The sequence below is a fragment of the Vidua macroura genome, chromosome 4 (genome assembly GCF_024509145.1).
Source record: "Vidua macroura isolate BioBank_ID:100142 chromosome 4, ASM2450914v1, whole genome shotgun sequence".
In the NCBI taxonomy this organism is placed as follows: Eukaryota; Metazoa; Chordata; class Aves; order Passeriformes; family Viduidae; genus Vidua; species Vidua macroura.
The window spans coordinates 41719468-41738555 of NC_071574.1; positions in this window are offsets into that span (position 1 = coordinate 41719468).

Below are 19088 nucleotides of genomic sequence, written 5' to 3' on the forward strand. Positions count from 1 at the left end.
CAAGAAACTGGTGTTAACATGTAATGGTGTGAGTGGGGATGAAAACTTGGCAAGCTAAGCAGGCTGATCAAGATTATTTTGTTTATTTAGTATAAAAATACAAAACTACAATCAGCCAAATAAAATAATCCTGCTGTGTTGTGACACTAACATGTTCCTCAGCACTTGAACTCAACACATCCATTCATATGCCAGTGGCTCCTCCAAGAAAACAACTTGGTATTCTGCATGTCCACCAGTGCCTTGCACAGCAGTTCCTGCTGGTTTATGATCTTGCTTGAGCATCAACCTTAAAAGATGAAAGTATGAGATTAAAGTCTAACAATCTTGCACAATCTTACAGCCATCTAGTGCTAGTCAAATGTAGACTATTCAGCAAAGTATTTGGGTTTCAGATTTTCCCATTAAATGAGGGGTAATTTGAGAGGTTAAAATATCTGGCAAATAAATATTCCAGTGCCTACTTTCCAAGAACAAACAAATATTTTATGTTTGATCTTTCTGCTAGAGTTCTACATGCAGCACAAAGAGACTTAAAACATTAGCTTGAACTTAGTATACCTACAAAGTAAACTATCCAGGTCTAGCATAAAATATAATTTTAAAACTAAAAAACATTTGGCATTTGGCATCCTTTATAGCCCAGAGGTTACAGGGAGTTCAGCTTTAACTTTTGACATTAGTGCTTAAGAACTGAGGGAGTTGGGCTTGTATCATGATCTAACAAAGAAACAGGTCTTTATTCTGACAGTAGTTATTTAAGCTAACTTGAGAATATTTATAATTAGGTGCCAAAGTCTGGCCTCTGACAGGCTGCCTGCAGCAAGCATGCCCTGTGCTGCAGACAGTTTGCTGCCTACAGTTGCCCTTACTTTTTTTGTTGTGCCACTGCAAATTGTCCATCTTGGCTTTCATACTTTTGATCTCATGAGTCCTGGCTTTTCATTACTGTATCTTATTCATTAGTAAGGCTATGCTGGAGGTTGAAATCCTTACCTGGAAGACACAAATTAAAGTCTCAATTTTGCCCATTGTTCAGAAACTACGAGTGTCTGGTTCTCATCTTGCTGACTCCTGAGTCACCCCTGGGGAGTTTGCTCCCACAGAGAAGCTGTTTTACAACCCAACCACTGCTCTGGGTAAAGAAATATTCTCATGATGTCTGTTTCCCAGCTTTGGGTGTTTCTCCATCAACAAGCTACAACTTCTCAAGCAAAGCCTTATCTACATCAGATTTTCTTACAGGTAGGGTCCCATCCCTGTCTAAGCACCATGGATGACGTCCTTCCCTATAGGAAGGCACGGTCATATCTGGACATCAGGATTAGCATTACATTCTCTCACCAGCTATGTGCTCAAGTTGGGAAATCCTAACATATTGCTTATGGCTGGAGCTGGTCTCTTTTATCTGAGGACAGGAGCTAGAACAGCCCTCAGTCCTGGGGTATCTGATCTGATTTTTCCATCTGAATACTCAGAGGTCTCTGAGACAAATTCCCTTGATTTCTGTCCTTGTTATCTCTTACTGCAAGTCAAAGCAGACTTCAGTAGGATTTCAGTGGGATCTGGATGTTGCAGATAGGATGTTTATCCTGCTTTTAATTCACTATGCCACATCTGCATCCTATTTCTCTTACCTTGACTTTGTGGCTTTACTGCTCTTCTCCACAGTACTGAGATTTATAATCACATCTTTCAATTCCAGTATTGAAGACAGTCTGTCATTTGACATTCTTCTGCTCTCTGTCAAGGCCCTGATCATAGACTTGAGTGAAATACCTTTCTTTTCCCTGAAATATGCCCCAGTGTGGAGGCTCCTATTTAGTGCTCTGTAAAAATGCTTTTATCTTTCTATGGACATCCTGAAGTCAATATGTTTTTAATCAATATCACCAGTTCTAGAAAGCAACAGTTCATGCTGCCAGGAGAAGCTGAAAACCTCAAGAGCCCTCACTTTCCTTTTCTCCTTCTTTTGTAAATGACTCTGGACTCCAGGGGCCATCTCCTGCCTGTGGAGAGACCTCCCTGCCTCCAGCCAAGGGGATCCTGCTTGTCCTGCTGTTTTACACATCCTCTGATGGCACAGCTTTTCCTCTAGCCCAGATAAGCCCATCTGGACTCTGGCAAACAAGCAAAGGGGGAGTATGTGTGAAGTATGTCTGTATGAGCACACTGTCATCCCTTTTGTCTGAGTGACTGGCCACTGCACTGGACTGCTCTTGAGTACTCCCTTCAGCTGGAATGACTCAGAGAAGTTAAAGCTGTAGGTAGTTTTGTGGTTTTCTTGGAGAAGAAGCTAAACAAAGCTCTTGATTACCTGAAGTGAAGAGAAATAAACAGTAGGAAGGCTTACTTCTTGGGCAACCATCATCCCAGGGGATCCCAGAAGTCACAGTGCTTTGCATTCTTTCTGAGAGGTGCTTTTCTTCTGGTAGCCCTCCAACATCAGCTGCCTGATCTATCACCAGTGGGCAAGGAAGTTCAGGGGGCAAGGAAGGTTGTCATGAAGCCAAATCACTTCAGGCTCTGTTTCCCCATACTGTTCCCTGTAGCTGTACGTGAGGCTGACACTGGGCAGGGAGGAGTGGGATGGGCTGGAAGGCACCACATTGACCACCAACAGACAAGCAGGTGAAAATGTGCCCTTTCCCCTGCTCAGGATAACCAGTAAAAACTTTTATTTGTCATCCTTCCTCTTTTATCACCAAAACAAATAGCACACAAAAATGGCACAGGCATCTTGACAAAATGACCTGCTCTCACTGCCACTTTAAGTAGGCACCACAGAAAGTGGTGGCAAAGTAGTTCATGTTCCCAGAGTTCATTTTCACCTTGTTTCCAGGGTACCCTGTGCTGTGCCTGTCAGTGCTGGAGGCCACAACTGTTTCCTCTGATATACTGTGTCAGAAGTAGTCAGCCCCCCTGCCCCACCTGTTTTTTGAGTGAAAACCCATTTGAAAAAATGGCTTCTTGTTTGCCACAGCCCAGGGCAGACCGGGACTGTGATACTGGGCTCTGGGCTGCATCCTGTTAGGCATGTCCCTGGCCACCTCCCATGCAGAGGAGTGGAAAAGCATGGCTAAGGCCACATAGGCAGAGCAGAGGCAGCTGGTGCCCGAGGCGGAAAGCATGGGCGGTTCCTCCAGCACCAGTCTGCTGGGGCAGCCTGACGCCAACCAAGCTCTTTGCTCAGTCTGTTTTAATAGCACGTGGCTCATACTTTCTGTGTTTTTCCTCCTGACATTATGCTGATGTGTTAATCTATAGCATGGCAGCAAAAAAGGTCTGAGATTTCCTGCAGTGCTGTCAGCTGCTGGAACTGGACACCCTGTAATAACCTCCAGGGCCAATGGCCCGCTGCCTCCAATTCCCAATAAGGACTTATTTTCCTTGGCATGGCCAATACGTGCAAAACCTCATTCTGAGGGTTTTTTGAAAGAGAAAATAGGTGGCAAAGTGCTTAGCTCTTTCAAGGAAGTTTGGAAACGATGGAGAGCAACCATGTGAGCACTGAGAGTGGTTGTCCAGCTTCCAGCACAGAGTTGTAAATCATCTCCTGAATGGCTGTCACAAGCACACCAGATCACAACAAAGAAGCTATTTTTCTTTCATCAGGACTGCTCGTTCAGGATACAACACCACTGCTAATGCATTTAGCAGGTGCAAGAAACATTTGAAATGGATATCTTTTTTCCAAGAAATAAGGTTAAGAGCTTGTTTGCTCTGCTTGTTTGGAGTTTGACTTATTTTGGTATACTTCCCCACAGCTGCAGTTTTCTCCACAAGCTGGAAATGGTTGCACCAGAGGCAGTGGAGTCTCAGGAAAACCAGGAATATTTCCAGTACTGCAGGCAGAGATTTACAACATGCTTTAAGGGAGCATCTCAAACTGTGTCCACCCTGGCTGGACTGGAGAAGTACTGAGGTCCCCACACCTGGGTTTGAAGCTGAAATCCAGGAGATGGTCCTGTGGAAGCACAGCCTGTGCCAACATGCTGTCCATGCTTTGTGCACAGTACTGGAGTTATCCACTCCCTTTCCTGGGGGAAAGAGTCAGTGTCGCTGTGGCTGACACCAGCTTGAGTCTCTCTGATGTGGTTTCCTCTCATCTGAAGGCCAGCATCTCATGCTGCCCCTTGCCAGTCTCTGTGCCATTCCCCAGGCACTTCCTTGTGCCCAGCATCTCCAGCATCCTTCCTGGCTCTGGTAGGCTGGGAAGGTGATTTCCAATTTCTGTTCTCCTTTGGGAACTAGTATTGCACAGGGGTCAGGCACATCCCTGGGGAGTGCCATGGGTTACCACCCCCTGCTCATTCAGTCCTCATAGCATAGCACTGCTGCCATGCTGGAATATGCCACAGGAATCACCTACAAGTGGTAGATTGGACCAATACTTTCTAAACATTAATTACAAGCATGTTATTTTAAAATATGTGACATGAGCATCTATCAACAAGACTCTGGATGAATAGTAATTAAAGATACATTGTATGAGCCATTAAATGTTTTCCTACTGATGACGCTTGAAGCACATCTGAAGTCAAAGAAACTGAAAGGTAAATGCTGCTCGTACACCAGTGTGAGACATCTTCCTTAGAAAACTGTCTGTGGGTGGCACAGCATTGCTGCCACCAGCCAAAAGGCAAGACTCAAAAGTGCCCTGGAAGCAAGTCAGCACTTGCAAGCAGCCAAAACACTGGACTGAGCAACTTCATCTGTGGGATACTGATCAGAGGAGCTTGGAAAAGCTCTTCTGAAGAAGAGAAGAGAAGCACCAGTCTCTGAACCATGTTTCATTCTGGAGAGCCCATAGGCAGAAACTCATGATTACTCATGAGTCACTGTTTTTTATGTGGCCCTTTGTGCAGCTGCTAGTATGCCTTTCCTCAAAACAAGAGCATTACATGGTTTTATGAAATGTGAAACCACTAATGCTTTACAGCACTCACTCTAAAAGAATACATTATAAAAGACAAGTGGATTTTTTCTTCTTTTCAGCCAACACATCAGATTTAATAATTGAGGTGTGGCCTCAAAACAGCCCCTTCTGCTGTGGTTAGCCATGGCAGAGGCAGTGTTTGCCCAAGTGGGTACCTCCAGCAACAGCTGGCTCAGGAATAAGGCTTCTGGAAGAAAACTCTTATTCTTCCATTGCTATGATGGCCTTGGTATAGTAGCAGAGGGTTATGAAACCCCAAACCCTTGCTACTACCCTTGATGTATATTGTCTGTGCTATGTCAGACCATTTTCTCCCTAGAGGATCCACCATCCAAACCCCCTAACATTGTGGCTGAGCCAGGAGGAAACCTGTCACTAAAGGATGCTTTCAGTGACTGCAGGGGTTGGTGATAGGCTTGTTCCTCTCCAGAGGTTTGTTTTCAGTGGCTGTTTCTACATGTCAATATGAGAGATTATTTTGTCCTTAAATGGGGCAGAGTTTAATATAAGGTATCTCTGTGTACATTCAAGTTCAAGTGTGTGTACAGAGCAAACAGTTTATGGTTCCACAAGATTCCCTGCACCATCTGAACTTAAGTATGAATTCCCTGGTTGTCTGAAATGGGATATCTGATGGGAAATCTGACAAGAAAGACCACATATTTAAAGGTTAAACAGCAACAGGAAACTTCCTGGGGAAACTTCAATGGCAGGATGCCTGCTCTGTCAGGATGATAAGATCTGCTCCCTGACTCCATCTGACCCTTTTAGCAAAGCCAGGTCCTACATAAACACTGTGGACTTTGACCAGCAGGACCTAGGGTACCCTCTTGCACAAGAATCCATCCCAGTTTTCTGGGAAAAGTAGAGTACAAACACGTTCTCCTCTTCCTTCATGTATTTATAAGCCTGAAGTCTGTTTCTACAGCTTCAGATAAAATGCCTGCTACAACTTTTTTTTTCTAGCTGTACCATGTGGAAAGGTCAGAACAGATCTAAGTCAAAAACAGAAAAAACAGAGGTGAAGGGTGACGCTGTCCAGTGATAACTGTCCAGCCAATGAACAACTGGAAGACCCCACACCCAAAAATAACCATTAGAACAGGTATGTAGACTGCAAGGGTATAAAAGCCCAGGCATTCCTTTGTTTGTGGTCCCTTCCCGTATCCACCAGGCTGAGCTGTTCCTATTGCTGTACCACTCAGTTATCTAATGTTTCCCCCCTGCTGAAATCAGGCGCCTGACACTCTGCTGCAGGAAATCTGGGGTAGAGAAGTCACCTTAACAATATTTATTTCCACTTCTGAGCGCTCTGTGTTTATTTTCTTCGGTCTTTAATGGAGCAAAGATACTCGCGGGCTTATGGGTCAGGTCTCTAACCAGATTAAAAGTACTAATCCAAGAAAAATGCTCTTCATTTCACCGGAGACATGTGGGGAGGGAAGGCGCCGTCCATGCCGACACTAGATGTCAGCCCAAACACGGGAGAGCTTCTGCTCCGAGCCGCAAACGCCTTCCTGCAGCTGCATGGGGGAGCAGGAGCCTGGGAGCGCCTCGGGCCGCGGCAGCGCCTTCACCCCTGCAGGGAGCGGGGCGGGAGCATTGCCACGGCGAGGGGGAAAGGAAGGGTGCGCTCCCGCGTCCTTGCACCAAGTCCCTTTTTAAATAAACGTGCATTTTTACATTTTAAGGGGTGAAAACTTTGACCCGAAGTTCCTGCCCTTGTCCCAGGCGTGCCAGAAGGCGGCTAACATCTCCTGGAGACCATCGGCTGCACCTTCCCCGCTCCCCGCCGCCCGCAGGCTGGGGCTGACCTGGAGGATCAGCCGGGGCGGACTGACAGCTGCGAGGTTTCATGGCCATTGAGAGGGAAAGCAGCTGTGACTGCTACCTTGAGGAAACTACGAGCTGTGGGCTCTTCTGAGCTCAGACTGACATGGGGCACCTTGGGTTTTACAATGAGTGAAAGCAGTGGCAGGGAAACAGCAGTCACCAGGGTACTTTTTGCAAGTAGTTTAAAGCTCCATTAATGTTTTTTTTCTCCTCACGGCATTGTTGTCCCAGAGTGTTTAGCTCACAGACACCAGTTACCAAGGTTAGTGTTGATTGAAAACCCTGAGAGAAAAACAGAAATTGCCCAGTGAAAACGTAGCATTTTCTCATATTTCCACTCTGGGGACAGAGGCAATTTCCCTTTCCCTTGTTTAGAAAACAGCCTTCCTTCCCCATTTCCCTCATTCTCCCAACCTCACTCTGGCAGGCCAGCCTGGCAAGGGCTACAGGCTACAGAGGTGAGATGCCCTTGTGGAATCCAGGAATTAAAGGCTGGCAGTTAATACCTCTGTTCCTGCTTTTTCACCTTTTTTTTTTCTTTTTTTTTTTTTTTCTTTCTTTAAATGTGTGAGAGTTTCCCTGCCCTGTGCCTGTCTTTCCTTCTGTCCTGTTATGCAATGAGAAGCATTCAGAAATCACCCAGGCAAAACCCAGCTGAGTTGCAGCTCCATAGGGTGTAGAGTACTTCCCATATGCTTGTTTGGGACAGCCCTGGCCTGACAAGGGCTCACTGTAGCAGGGATGAGGTTCCTGCATCTGAACTGGCTGGCACAGAAAGGGCTCAGGCATCCCTGCACCCAGGCCTCCTGCTTCCTTGGTGAATTTGCCCCCCATTGAGACAAACCTAGAGAGAGAGACCTTCAAGCTCTCACACTTTTAAAAACACTTCTTCTTACAATGATGGGATTTTCAGCAAACAAATGCAAACAGCTCTGGATGAAAATAACAAGTATTTAAGCTGCTCCAGCCTGGTATCCTGCAGTAGGTAGCCTGTTCTGTTGCTTAGCTGCTCGGTAAGATGTGTCTGAACCACTTCCTTAAAGAACAACTAGATGAGTGGTTGATACAATTTGTTCTTGATTATTGCTGGGAGAGAAGAAACAACACAGTAGCACAAACGACCACATGCACTGGTTTGAGCAGTGACTCTCAGCTGCTGGTCCTTGGTTAGCCGTGGCAAGGCTGAATTGCAGGCAGCCAGCGTGGAAAAGTGCGTGTGACGCCAGGCAGAGGGGGTACTTGGATTTCATTGGTTCAGCATCGTGCCTTTCCATAGTTTGATTTTTTTTTTATTATTTTTCATTTCCTTTATGCAGCTCTGCTCCTGGCCTGGATCCTGGCAACACTTCATTACACAACAACAGTTGCCATGGCCACTGAAGTGGAGGCAGCAAACAGCACTGCTGCAGTGCTGGCAGGAGCTGCTGTGCCTCCCCGGGTACATGGATTCCTGGTGCATGGGTGTGCAGGTGAATGAATGCACTGCTGCATGAGTGCATGGGGGTGGGAGTGCATGGATGCAAGGACAGACACCCCACTGGGGGCACAGCACCACTCTGGTCACTTGCAAGCATGAGCATCCCACAAAGGGCCACCAGGTGGGAGCAAGCCATGTCTCACAGAAAAGGTCTGATGTGAATGGGCTGAAATATTTTGCATGGGCTCAGTACGGGCATCTGCAACTTCATGCCTGCTTTAGAAATAGGGATGAGTGCTGCAAAGGGAGGGGGTGGAGCTGCAAGGATGCTCGACACACTGTCAGCTCTCTGTGCATGTGCAAGTCATGAAGGTGATAAAACACAAGTAGGCACTCAGTAGTTCAAGAAGCGGGCTACTCTGAAGAGGCAGCCCACCCCTCCTGTTGGTCTGCTCTCCTGCTGTGCACAGGGCTTGTGAAGGAGTGGGAGAGATCCATCTGAAACTGCTGGGGCCCACTGGTCTGTTGATGCACTGCAGGTAATGCAGCCAAAGAGGAAAGCAGTGCCCAGCAGCTGCTGCTCAGGCAGCTGTAAGGAGCAAGTGAAGTCGTGTGCAGTGCACACTGGAGCTGGCAGTACTCAAAAGAGGGGTTCTGGTGTGCACCACCAGATCGAGGTGTTTGCTTTTATTACCTCACCTCCATACAGATTTTTGAAGACCCCCACAGAGAAGCTGCTGCTGGGGGTTACTCACAGCAACAAGAAGCTCTTGCTGGGGGAGCTGTGGAAATTGCCAACCACTGTTTCCTCTTCATCCCTGCACTACTGGAGATATTGGGGCAGGAGCAATGGCAGCAGACCTGCACCGGCCACCCAAGCTCACCAAGTTTGGCGTGCACTTCTAGCCTGGAAGAAGTGAGGATTTCAATCCACCATGCAGGGGGCTGCCAGTGGAGGGGAGGCTGCACTGCCTGTCTTGCTGCTGCTCCTGTTGTAGCTGAGATGCAAGAAAAAGGACTGGTAACTTAAATCAGTGCAGTGAGACCAGCTAGAGTTAATTTTGCAGAGCTCTTTGTTACTCATGGCACATTACTTTTGTTTATATTCTGTTCTATAAAACTAAATAGTTCCTCTCAGTTGTTTTATAGTCTCTAAAGAGCTCTAGCACATTTCTCATCCCATTTTACATTTGTTTGCTTGTTTCTCAAGCCAGTTCTTCCAGTGTCTCCTAAATCATGTCTACTGTTGTTTGAATCCCTTCCAGTTTCTTGCCATCTGCTCAGTGCCAAAATGAACAAAATATTCATGGTTCATAGCAATATTCACTATGACACAGAAACAGGAACCTTGTGCATCAGAATTTCTGGGCCTCCCCAGCCAAATAGCATAAAGATTAGTGCCTTTGTGGCTATAGTGACTGTACCTTTTTAAGCTATTAATTTACAACAAGTACGTAGGATTTCCTTGGGTCAGATTTTAAATCCTCCCCGCCCCTTCCCCTCCCACTTCCCCTCCCCTTCCTTCCCACCCATTCTTTTTCTGGAATCCAGGAGTTGCACTTGTTTTGAGTTAAGAACCCACAAAGGCAAAGCTTTAGACCTTAGCTCATTGCCTGTTATGCCACTCCTGGTCTCTGCAGCATGATCCCTTACTCGGGCAGTGGTATTGTGCTCTGCAGTCTCTTAAATGTAACACTTTTTCATGCCTTCAGCCATACAGTGCCCTGAAATCTATCTCTGACCTCTGTGGTTCAAAATTCCTTGTGGATCTTTCAGTTGTTCTGGAGTCACATGGGGTCCTGGTTTGTTACATTTCATATTTATTTTGTTGTCAGAGTCCCAAGAGAAGCTGTGCCCCTTACAAAACCCTGAGCAAGCCACTCTCTTGATGTGTTGTCAATCACATTTTGCTCTTCTCAGATGTCCTTAACATAATGTTCACAAAAATCAGCCTATCTGATCTTGCAATTCATCATTAATTCCTGGAAACTGTGAAAATCAGTTTTTCCTTTAATCCAAGAGTGAGAATTCTCCCCAGGCTTTCTGCCGATTCACATGTCCCATTGTGTTGTGAGAAACCTGCTTCAGAGCAAGACAGCCTGTTGGCAGGCTCCTGATCACCACAGCACCTCTCCTGGGAGGATGAAACACAAGCCTTCAGACATCACTGCTCTTACTTCAGTCAGCTAGGTCATATTCTGTAGATGAAGCTCCTCAGCCACACCAACCTTCACAATGCAGTGTCAGCTTTTGGCACACTTTGTGGCAGGGAAAGGCTGACCCATCAGACAGCAGCTTGGAGCAGTCCCGTCAAGACACCCTGAGCAAAAGCTCCAGATTTTGCTTTTCTGGTAGTCTTGAGTTTCATGTTGCAACACCAGGCAGAATTCTCTATAAATGCTACTGTTTGCTGTGTCTAATTTATTTCCCAGCAAATAAAAATTCACATGATAGTCATCCATTCCCTCAGAGAGTAGTGCCAATTCTTGAGCCTTTCCCTCACTTAGCTAAGGTTTTTCCCCTCTGCTGCTTTATGTGTGACATTTTTCTCTGAGGTAGGTGACTTTACAGCTCTGTTGGCTAACCTTGGTAAAAACCTTTTCCCAGAAGTTTGGTGATGATTCACTGGCATTATCCAGAGCACAGATTCTCCTGTTCAAGCAACTCACACAAGTTCTGTCAGCAGCATGTCTGAACACCAAAAATTGCCAAGTGATGACAAGCCCAAGAAGGGCTGGTGTTGGCAGAGCAAAGTTTTTTCCTGTCATGTTGAGGTTACAGATACTTTAGTGTGTCTGTTCTGGATGCACAGCAGTAGATCCCCTCAGGAAGCACTTTTTCTCCCCAGTAAGATCATATCAGAAAGAAGTATCGATCAGAATAACAGTGAAAAGATTAAAGCTGTATTGCAGAATGGGGTGTTGAAAGAAGCCTCAAGTGAACGTCTGCGATTGTATTCAGGTCCTGCAGTCTTCTGCTCTTGTTTCCTCCTGTCTTCAGCTCGGCAAGTGAAAGCGAGGTTCAATGCAAACATTAGACACTTTGTTCCACATATAGCTTCACATGTAGGTGGGGAAAGGGCCAAGGCTGAATTTGTTCTCTTCTAGTCTCTATAAACAACCTGAACATCTTGCAGCTGTCAGAGCACAGACCATCACATCTCATAAACCATCTGCAAACCTTTATGTGATATGGAAGATAGAAAGAACAGGCGGTGTCTGTGAGTTGTTCTCATTAAAACATCTAATTCAAGTCAGACTGATGCAAAGTTCCATTTTTCCAAAGTCTGTACTGGTTTTTGTGTATACCAGTGGATCATGGAGTAGTCTCACTCACACTCACATGGCAAAACAAGTACTCTGATAATCTTTCCATGGGAACATGCATTGCAAAAATGATCTTAACACTCTCAGCCTGCTAGGGAGTCACAAGTAAGACAGCCTTGGGCAGTAACTTGGTTTCTGCAAAGGTTTGAGCAGCATAGCCTGAAAACAGAAATGGTAAAAATGCTTTGGTGGAGAGGGGGATATAAATGCCCCCATCTCAGGGCAACCATACCTGATTCTTCCTTACACTTCATCTGAGGACTCCTGGAGAGGAGCTGCTGCTGCTGGGGCTGTCTCTGCTCATCAGTGTCACATTCATTTCTGCATACTCTGGTCCAGGATGTGGCACACCTACTTTGCATCTAAATCCACTTTGTCAAAGGGCTTGCAGTAGTGCAGATCTCAGTGTTTCTTCTTCCCTCTACCCTTTTGTTAAAGATAAATTTCAATTCCAGAATATAGGCGAAACAAATCCACAGCAGCAGCTTCACTGGCACCCCTCAATGTATCTGCAGAAGCTAGCTAGAAAAGGTTCCTCAGCTCATGTTCTACTGAACAAAGCTCTTGCCTCCATGACTGTCACAGCCAGACTCAGACACACATAAGGGAATGGGAAGCTTGGGCTGGCACCAAGAAACTCATTTTTAGGTTTCTCTGCTGCATAACGTAATATGAGATTAAACTGCATGATGCTTACTCCCTAATTGCTTAGAGTGATGCCACAGGAGGTCACAGGGGTGGGACTGGGGTGTTCTGCCACCCCTGCATCCACCCACTGCCTCCCAAGGGCTGCGGGAGCTCCATCGCCTCTGAGCTTTCGGGCACGGTGATAACAGTCAGACTTTCAGGCCCTGCCCAAGAGCAGGTTTTTCACTTTCTAAGGCATGCAGTGACTTTTCAGCAAGGTTTTCTGCATGGCTTGTACTTTCTAAGAAAGGAGCTGAAGCGAAGCCCAAGAGTCAAGAAGCAGCTCTGCTTACTTGCCCCAGGGACAGCAGGCGCTATGTACATGCCCAGGAAAAATCCCTGCAGATCAGACAGAGGTGTAAAACCCCATCAGACCACTTGAGAGAGGGAGTGAGTGGTTTTTTACATGAGCAACTTGGATGAGATCTCTTTTAAACTTAGCTGAAATGAAAGGAGGGTGGGGAGTTTTTTTATTGCTACTAGAAGCATTTTTCAGTGTGCCCTAAAAATGACATGAAACTCCAACTTCAAAGTAGTTCATTTACAGGCTTGGATTTAAAAAAATCTCTGTGTGAGGGGGAAGCTTATTCCTCAGCCAGCAGGCAGAACTGGAGCTGAGGGGATGGCTGATGGTTCTGGCTCCTTAGGTATGAATTAGGTGGGATTGCTGTTGGTAACTACAGCCAAGAGTAAATATTTGGGTGAGGGAGCTATAACTAGGCATGTTATCTAACCAATCACAAGCTGAATCTGGATATCAGAAAATAAGAGATTTGGTGTCTATCTTCCCATGAATACTAGGGGGATAAAACTGCTTTTTAAAATAAAGAGATTATATAACTGCTTTAAAAATTTATAAAAAGTCAATGTGGCAGCATGCTTGGAAAGCTAAAGATGGGGTAAGGCAGGGCCTTATGGTCATACCACCATGACCTTTCATAGAACTAAAAATAAAATTGGGGCTTTGGACTGACATACTCTACTGTCTATACCAACTAAGGGGAAAGAGTTCCAGACTAATATCTGGAACTCTGACCTGATGAAAACAAATCAGCAGAATTTTTCAATATCCTTTCATTTAGATGGAGGTAAAACTGTGTAAGAACAAGGCCCCGGTGCCCTCAGCTGAACACACTGGATGAAGCAGGTTGTATCCCATGAGGTGCTGCCCCAAAATTGTGGGCTTGGACTGACACTGTGCTCACAGAGGCACCATCATCCCTGCCATGCTTGGCTGCCTATATCTCTCTGTCTTCATGTGTTTACATTTCCATTTAAATTTACTTGCATTTCCGATTTTTCTAGAGTTTTAGCATACTTTGTTTTGATAGATAATTGCTACAGTCCTGTCATATATTTTACTTTTGGAGTTTATTAATCTGCTCCCAGCTATAATTCCATCTTAGCCTAGTTTTGTCTAAGAAATAGGAAATGTTTTCTTATTCCTAGAGCAACAGATGTGAATATCATCCTGAGGATGGGAAGCTTATCAAGTGCCCAGTACAGTACTTTTCAATGATATTTCAAGAAACTCTTTATCCTGAGTCTCTCTGAGAGGAGACATTACTTTTTGATCCCTGCATCACAATGAAGTTTTACTTCATGGAAGCTGTGGGGGAGCATGCCATAGTTTTCATTTATTTTCCCATGGAAGTTGTTAATCTGTGCATCTTTCATGGATTAGTCATATACACTACAGAACAATGCTTGTGCTAATCCCATTTTTTCCCCTTTTGTAATCTGAAAATAAAACAAGGTTACCTCTTTTGATCAAAATTGGTTTTGATCACATCTGGGCCATGCAATGATGAAACAAGAAGAAATATCATGGTCCTTTTCACACTGGAGCAGAGTTGGCAAGTGCCTGGCGATACCTGTGAGGTCACTGGTACCTGCAAACATGTTGTCTTCCTAGAGTTTAATAGGATTACAAACTAGATTTGCACTAGAGTTGATGCTAAAATCTTTCTGACTTGCCATTCAACCTTACCACCCACCCACTTTTGAAAGTCCTACTGCGTGTGAGTTCCCACTATGCTGCTCTCAGCCTTCACAACTGAAAATTCTATGAACCATTCATCTGAAGATCAGGCCCACATTTCTACTGTGCCAGAGTTTTTTGAGAGATGCAGGCACCGAAAAATAGTCAAGGTGCTGTTTCTTTTCTGGGCTAGGATAATATGTGATATGTCATACTAACCACAGTGGGTGTAGAAAGCTGCTCCTACTTTCATCTAATGCTTCCCTAGTAACTCAGAAACTGAGACTTGAATACTTTTTTGCTAAATTTCACTCTAGAGGTAGTCTGAGATTTCCCTCCGCATTAGAAGACACCAAGAGAATGTTTCATAAAATGCCAGCTGGTAATTAATACAAATTAGTGACAGGAAATATGGAGCTGAAACTTTTGCACTGAATCAAGCCATGCCTCCACAGACTGTAGCATAGGAACTGCTCACTGTGAGGTTAGGAAGTTCAACAGCCTTTGCTAAAAACAGTCCCTTCTATTTAACTTTCGCTTCTTCTCTCACTTTTGGGCTGATGCGATTCCAAAGAGAAGTTCCTGTTTCTCTTCTCTCTTCCCTTCTGTTCAGCAGGCCTGTGCAAAGGGCTGCTGGAGGGGAAGGAGGGTGAGCACGCTGTGCCTGTCCCGTGCCATGCCCAGGCAGCCCCTGCACTGAGCAGCTCCAGACACGGGAGGTGAGAGGGAGCCGAGCCCTGCTCCTCAGCCCTGTGCTGGCCTTGCCCCAAGAGTCACTTGTCAGCAGCCAGCCTGGGAATCAGCTGCTGTTCAGCGTGCTCCTTCTCACTGCCAGTTCCCAAGGGCACACGGAGCATCCGTCTGGGCATAGACACCACGGCCACCCTGGCTCAGCGCACATGCAAACCGCTGCCAGGGAAGGTGAGGCTGGATGGTGGGAACTCTCCCCACATTTGTGAGTAATTTCTGTGTAATGAAGCAGCATTTCATCCACAACTGCTCTGGAATGGTCAAAGTATTGGTGAGGCAGTGAGATGAAATAAATCTCTGGTTAAAATTGATTACCTGTGTTTATTTCTTTGGAAAGCCCGTGAATAAGAAGAAAAAAATTGAATTCTGCCAGGTTTGTGGAGAAGCAGGTGGCATAGCAGTTAGTAAATCCTGCTTAAAAGCTTCTCAGCTCAGTGGCCACATTCACTCAAGTAGGAAAGAAAGGGTAGCCAAAGAGAATGACAGAGAAACAAGTCAGTATTACCTTCCTCTCCTCCCCCTTCCCATCCCTGTCAAGTCTAGGCTTTTGGCTAAAGCTTATGAGGCTCCCCAAGTACAGGGTGCTGTGTACAGCCCATGACTGACATCGACACTTGTTTCCAGGCCCATTTTGTCACCATAGAAATTTCTCTTTTGTCTCTGTTTTCCATCAGGTTGTAAAAGGTGAAGAGAGCCTGCTGCCCTTCACACTGCAGGGACAGCCTGTGTGCAGGCACACGTGGGCACAGGGATGAACGTGTGCCCCCCGGGCTGCCAGGGGAAGGGGCTGCTGCCTGCTGCCGCCCCGCAGGGTGGGAGGGCTGCTCAGCACACACAGCTCTGCTGAGCATGGGGCTTTCTGAATCAGGCAGAGTGGGGCCGAGCTATGGCCACAATTCCTGCAATTCCCCCTCACTGCAAAAACAAATCCTTTCTAAGCACCTGCTTCCTCTTTGAAAGAAAGTAACACTCCTCAGTGAAAACCAGACAGCAGTCTGAAAGAAAATCTTTTTTTAAAACCTGAAATATATGTTTGTTGATTGCACACAATGGGCTATTTTCTTTGCATAGTTGGAAATCCAGATGTTCAAGACATTTGCATGTCCTGTCTGTTTGCAGAGTGCCAGAGCCCATGGTTGGGCAGGGAGCACAATGGCAGGCAGCTCCAGAACGCTTCCAGGAGCAGCAGGGATGGGTTGCACAGTGGCTCATGCTCAGCTGCTCAAGTTTCAAAGTGCTGCTCATGCCAGCTCACGCTCCCTGACCGCCCTTCTCCTGGGAGCACCACTGAGGAAGGGCAGCTGCTTGTCTCCGTTTGGTGACCCAGTGATCTGGCAAATCCAATTGTTGTAGGTGTCATCTGGGCTCCTGCAGAGGTAGCACCAGTATTGTGTGCCCAGAGAGTGTCACTGAACACTGTCATTTGCTAACATGTTTGTCCAGGTAACTGAGATTTTACCTGTGCCCAAACCATGTGAATGCATGGTTCTTGGAAATGTGAACATGTAATCACTTTCCTAGCCTATATATCTGACAAAATCAGAATGCTTGTTTTATGGTTAAATTATCAGGCAATTGCTCTGAAGCAGTTGAAGAGCAGTACTTTTTTACACAACATATATCTGGATGAAGAAACTAATTGCCAGGGAATATCAGAGAGCCCATTTGTGCAAGGTATGTCCATTGGGATTAAATAATCATTCGGCTACAACCTCCAGCTCACAAACTCTTCAAAATGCTGATTAGCAAATGGCAGGGGGTTTACCAAGGACAAATTCACTCTGGCAAGGCAAATTCACTTGCCCTGGCTCCAATAATCTTGTCCAAACACTTATCCAAAATCTTGGAGACAGGATACTGGTGCATTCAGGCCAGCAATCTGACGCACATCCCCCATCCTCTTCTTGTAAAAACTACGGCATGGCTGTAATAATTAATCAGCTGGAAACGGCCCAAGCCCAAAGAACAATGTCATGGCACTGAGTACATATTTACTCAGTCAGGGAAAGCAATGAAAAAAAGGAGTTTGACTCCAAGCAGAGCAGAAACACCTACTAGAGATATACAAAAGCAGAATGAGAGTGCAGGCTCAGTGAAAGATACAGTTGGACTTCTGCAAAACTGCTGCCCAGTCATGACAAAAGTGGAGTTGAGCTCAATGCTGTTGGGCAGTACTGCCCATCTGACAGTAACTGCACCCATATTTGCAAGAGACAATCAGTTTGGCAGGATTTTAAATAGAAATGGGGTCAGAGAGGAATAAAATTTCATTTTTTAAAGAGTTTCTGAAGTATTTATACTGGGGTTTTTTTTGTAAGCATGAAGGTAGGCAGCTTGGGAGCAAGGTGGGCAGGCTCTTCCCTGGATCCTAGAAAGCAGAGGTGATAGTGTGGGTTTTTCATTGGAGAAACAATCAAGTGTGAGTTTTCAGAGCAGCACTGTGGCAAAAGCAGCTACTGCAATTTTCTGGATGCATAAGAAGGTGTGCAGATTGTCAGCTGAAGGACTTTACTGCCTGAACAAAGGACAGTGAACTTTGTGAAAGGTGCTGCTGCTACAATAAAAAGCATGTAAAAGATCTTCAAATGAAGGTGAAGGTCATGGACACTACTAAGGTGTTCATCAATTTGGCCTCTGCCAAAAATCCAGAACTGGTTCAACCAATGCATATAAATTTTATTAGGAAGATAAATTTCTCAGCATAAATTTGGCACAAATTTTTATTCAAGAGCATGATTTACCCTTCCAAAAAAGAGGGTCCCCACTCTTTCCAAACTGACACAGCATTCAGAAGGGTAACCTGAGCTTTGGCCAAACAGACCTGGTTTGCTGCAAGGAGAGGTGTTTAGGAAAAATGCAATTGGCTTGTGAGTTACAGCAGTTCCCACAGCCTGAGCCCTCTGGACATCAGGGTATGGCCATTCAGGCTCTGCACCCCAGATGCAGAGGTACCCAGCATCTGAGCTGATGTGGGGATATCCTGGAGGATATCATTGCTGTCTCTGTCCTAACAAGGATGCACATGACAGCTGTTGTAGCTCTAGGGGACAAACCATGTCCTTGTCTCCAGATCAACAAAAGCCATTGGAAAAAGTGGCAGAGGCGCTGGGCAGGATGTGCCTCCCCAGATCCCATGACAGCAGTTCTCTAGAAACCCTCAAGCACACTCTTCCTCCATCCTTGGTCTCCAGGTGGATACAGATCCATGTGGGGGCTTTGGAGTCATACCTGATGACCTGACAGCCATACCTGATGCCTTCAGCTCCTCCACTGGGGGCAACTGGCTTGGGGCAGGCAGCTTGCTCTTCCTCACACTGCTCTTTGAAGCTGAAGCCTATCTTTGTAACAACTTCAAGTTAGCACATGAAGAAACATCCAAAGGAGGACCAAAATAACCCAGGCAGCTACATGCCTGCTGAAACCAGGCTTTCTTCTCTAAGGTAATTGAATGGCTTGGCATTGTGTGTCATTTAGCGCAGGAGAAAAAAAAACATCTCTTGTCTAGAGGGTGCCAGCTGCTGTTGGACAGCATTCATCTGGTCACCAGCACCAGCTCCCGGCGTGCTGCTGGGGATGTTTGTGCTGCTGCCAAGGGAAGGGAAGCCAGTGCACATCCTGTTGGCTTCACCTGAAGTGACCCAGCTGGGACATTGTTTCAGCTTGGCGGGACTGTGGTGATTATGTGCACAGAGATTGAGAGGGGTAATAATTCTGATGAAGTGGCCTTGGATACCGCTGTCCTGCACCTGAATGCTCTGGGTCCCACAGAGCAGCAAGAAGCTTCTTTACACAAGAAGATGGTGTTTGGTTAATTAAAGCATCTAAATAAAAATTGCATCACTCTGACTTACTAGGATGGATGTTCCTTTAGCTAATCCCCTTTTTTTTCCTTCATCAAGGCTATGTTACCTCAAATTAGCATTTGCTGCAGACAGAGTGGATCAGTGCAATGGGATAATTTGTCCCTGCATCTAAGCCTGCAGTGAACTTGATTTATTATCATCTGTCTGCTTTTAAAGACCTTATTAAGATGGAAACTTAAGAGATTTAAGTAAAACTATTTAGAACCCAGTTAACCAGATTTCCATGAATAAATGCAGACTTGCCATAAATGTAATTCCCTACAATTTATCGTGCTGCTTTGGTTTTGCTTTT